This window comes from Panthera uncia, chromosome B4, assembly GCF_023721935.1.
Source record: "Panthera uncia isolate 11264 chromosome B4, Puncia_PCG_1.0, whole genome shotgun sequence".
In the NCBI taxonomy this organism is placed as follows: domain Eukaryota; kingdom Metazoa; phylum Chordata; class Mammalia; order Carnivora; family Felidae; genus Panthera; species Panthera uncia.
The window spans coordinates 133,775,235-133,779,353 of record NC_064809.1 but is presented as its reverse complement, the minus strand read 5'-3'; positions in this window follow the sequence as shown (position 1 = coordinate 133,779,353).

Sequence of the window (4,119 nt, the reverse complement as noted above, 5' to 3'; positions counted from 1 at the left end):
CGGACCCCCTGCAAGCTCCACAGCCCCCCCCGCAACCCCCACCCCTGCCAACCGCCTACGCCTCCAGCTTCTGGAAAGGAGAGATTACAGGTGCGCTGAAGCGTGACATCAGCCGACCCAGCCGTGTCGGGCCAGCAGGCGTCGGGGACAAGCTCTCGTCGCTTCCGGGCCGCTAGCCACCCGCGAATGAGTGTCAGGCCAGCTGTTAAACGACCCGGGAAGAGGGCCGCTCGGTGAGGCGTGAGGCGCAGGGCAGAATTACAGCTTCCGACAAACACAAACGGGCTTCGGTGAATGTCTCCGCCGACCAAGCGCTGTGACATTTGCGTCATCATTCGGTGGTCTCCTCGGAGAAGCTGCCAGCAAGAGTGTGTCCCCCACACCACGGCCTCAGCAGCAGCCTTCACGCCCGAGTCAGATCACCCCGTGCCGTACGGGGCCCTGCGCGGTCCGGCCTCCCTATCTTGCCATCTTATTTGAACTTGGAAATAAGGCCCGGCCTTGCGACGAGGCGACATGGCAGCAACGGCGGACAGGCGAGGTGATAAGCCGTGAAGCGGCCGGGGCGAGAGGCGGGCAGGCAGCACCGGGCGCGGGGCTTGGGACAACGAGAGCTGACCCAGTGTGGCCCAGCGAGTCAGAGCTCCGATCCCTGGGGGAGACAACGAGATCACAGACCTACCCTCTCTCCCATCATCGCCGTTTCTCCTCAAAGCTCACCCTCCCATGCATTTTGGAAACCTCTTTCTGGGCCCTCACCTGCGGGGCTTCCGAGGGGAGCGCGGCCGTGCTGAGCTGGCTGACTGCAGCCCCTCACTGGGTTGTGTGCTCCCCCTGCACAACCGCCCGGGGCCCACCGTCTGCCCCAGGAGCCCCCTCCCGTGTTTCACCCGCCAGGCCCTCGAGCCCACGACCGACAGCTCTGGCGTAGAGGGGGAGGCGGTGAGCTGGTGACCCCGGGCCCCGGGAACCAGAAGGCCCATTTCCATGTGACCCGCCCCCCCCCCGCCCCCCCACCCCCAGCACGAGTGGGTGCCCGGCTGCTGTTGTCATCATCCTGGCCCCCTGTCATCCAGGTGGCAGAGCCCTGGGGCCTCCCTGCCTCCGTGAGGAGCCCTGGAGCGTCGGGCACGGCAGTGGCTGTGTTCCCGGGAGCACAGGGGTCAAGGGCGAGAAGGGCACAGCTTTTGCAAAGGCCCCGGACCGAAGGCGCTGTGCTGGGGTGAGAAGGAGGGTCTGGGGAGCTGCTGAGGATCTGGAGGGGGGCTGTCGTGGGGAAGGGCAGCCCCTTCTGGCTTCTGCGTGGACGGTGCACCGGCAGCAAGGACTTGGTCCCCAGGCCCTGAGTCAGGGGTTCGAATCAGGCTGACCCTCCTTGTACAGCACTCTGCTGGCTGCTTCCAGACCCAGACCCTTGAATCGGCCTCCGAGTCCTTTTGTGGCTGCCCTCCCTCCTTGCCAGATTCTGCTCGTCCCTCTCCTCTCCTGTCCCAGACACCCTGGCCTTCCGTCGTTCTAAAACATTCCATGTCCCCCACTCGTTGTCTTTGAAGCACCAGACAAGGGATTGGGCCTCTGGGCCAACGAGACTCCTCATGGTGAAGGGGGCCGTCACCCCGGAGGCTGTGGGAGGGGAGGGTCACGCGAGGTGCTTGGGCGCCTGCCGGGTGCAGAGCTGGAGCCCAGGACATGTGAATGACAGCCACTGTTGTGTTATTGCTGACGGGTCGCCTCACGAGGCTGGCGTAGGATACAAGGAAGTGAGGGGCCCTGGGGACTGATCGTCCCCTCCCCGTGCTGGCCTAGGAAGACAGCATTGGCGTCCCCAGGGTCAGGCCACTGCTGTCTTCCCAGATGCCCAGGACGGCTGTGTAATGGAAGGCTGGGGTGCAGAGTGAGGCAGTGGGACCCTCGCTCCAGGATCAAAATTTCACAGTGGTGGCCACAGGGCCTTGAACTGAAGGGGGCACTTCAGGGTGGGTGGCCCTGCGTGACTGCCCAGGATTCGGGCCCTGAAGCCTGCCCTGCGGGGATCCCAGGGCCTTGGGTGGGTGGGGAGGGGACGGTGAGACAGGTCAGAGAAGCCAGCCTCATGGGTTCACATCACCTCGTTCGTGCCAGACAAAAATCGCCCTCCTTCCTTTCCAGCCTATTTTAGCCTTGGCTCAGCATGAATATTTTATTGGGAGGTCATTTTTCTCCATTAAACCCCGGAGGTTGAAAACCCTCCTGCAGGAGGGGGCCTGGGGTCAGCCAGGCGTCCCCTGAGGGTCAGCGGACGAAGAGCAGGCTGCCAGCTCTCCCGGGCAGGGGACCTGGGGTCTGAGGCTCTCGGGGTGGGGCTGGCTCCTCAAAGCCACCGGGGCTCGAGGGACCCTCCCCAACTGGGGCCCCGGGGGCTCCCTGCACCCGGGGGGTTGTGCAGGGCATGGGGAGCCAAGGGGTCCAGTCCCAGGAGAGTGGGGTGATCTTTTCCAGGTGCTTCCTCAATGCCCCCTGTGACTCCCAGAAGCTTATATAGAGACGACCCCCATGGGGCCTTCTGCACAGACAAGTTAAAACACCCAGAGCCCCCTCTGAACACCTACGCTCCCCCCTTACTGGAAAAATGGGAATTAGGGGTCTGTGCCTCCTCGGAGCCCATCCAGTGTGGAAGGAAACGGAGCCCCACCCTGAGCTGGGGCCCCCAGAGCTGTCTTCTGTCTTCTGTTTCTCGGTTCCCCACGGGCCGGGAGGCAGACCCTGTTTTTGTCCCCGATTTGGCAACCTGGAAACTGCCCCCTGGCTGCAGCGGGCAGGGTCACCCTGCCTTCAGGATCCACATGAGGGGGAGGCCGCCTCTCTCCCTGCGGCCCCAGGGCCCCCGGGCCTCCTTTCCTGTCCTGCGTGTCTCCTGGGGCAGTGATTCTTAGGGTGTGGTCTGGACCGGCGGCGGAATGTGCTGGAACACGGGGCAGGCCTGCAACACGAGCCCTACAGGGGTCCCGGCGCTCGCTGACCTTGAACGGCCACCGCGCCGGTGACTAAGGTGATGGTCTGTGCCTGGGGTCCGGCTCCCTCGCTCCCTGGGGGTCACTTCGCCGCGCTCTGCCTCAGTCCCCTCCTCTGTAAAAAGGTGGCAGGGCTGTCTCAAGGGTCCCCGTGGGGACCGAAGGAGCCCACGTGTGCCAGCGCCCCGCACTCCGCCAGCCTCTGCCTCTTCCCTCCTACCCTCTGCAGGTGCGGTCGCCGGGCGACGGTCCCCACAGAGGCCCGCGTCCTGACCCCTGCCACCTGTGAATATGATATCTTCCAGGAGCAGGGGGCCGTGCGGGTGTGATTCATTCGGTGAAGGATCTCGGGGCGGGAAATTATCCTGGATTACCTGGGTGGGCCCAGCGTCATCACAAGGTCCTTACGAAAAGGAGGACATGAGGACAGAGTGACGTGGGGCCACGAGCTCTAGAAGCTGGAAGAGGCGAGGAACGGACGCCCCCCGAGCGGCCAGCCCCTCCTGCACCTTGATTTTAGCTTCCAGAAATTGCTTTTGGACTTCTGACCTCTAGGCCAGTAAGGGAATACATTTGCATTCAGCCCCTACATTTGTTACAGTGACCACAGGACACTCATCCGGGGTGGGAGGGGGATCCACAGGGAAGGGCAGTAGTGACAAGACTGTCCCCAAATCCTTTTCCAGCCCCACACCCAACCCCGGGGCTCAAACCCTGCCCGTCCCTTACCCGCTGTGCGATCTGGAGGAGGCCACCTCCGTCCTCAGAACCCTGGTTTTTCTCTGAAAAACGGGGTACGGTGACTTCCTTGTAGTTGGGGTGCCCTGTGGTCAGCACGGATATGTATAGACCCCAGTAGACGCCAGGCCTCCCCTTGCGCCCCCGTGAGAACCGGGGGCCGATGCCCTGCCATTGTCAGCCCAAAGCGGGTGGGGGTCGCCGCCCCGTGCTGGCCCTGCGGCCACCGCCTGAGGGACGGTTGAGTGCAGCGGTTCTGGGCCCCGGCCCTGTCCCTTCCTCTTCCCGTCGCCCCCTCCCCCACCCCCCCAGGGTCCCCGCCAGGCTGCCGCCCGCCGCTCCGGCCCGACGATCAGAGCTCCCTCCCATCTGCACACCCAGACGAAGCAGG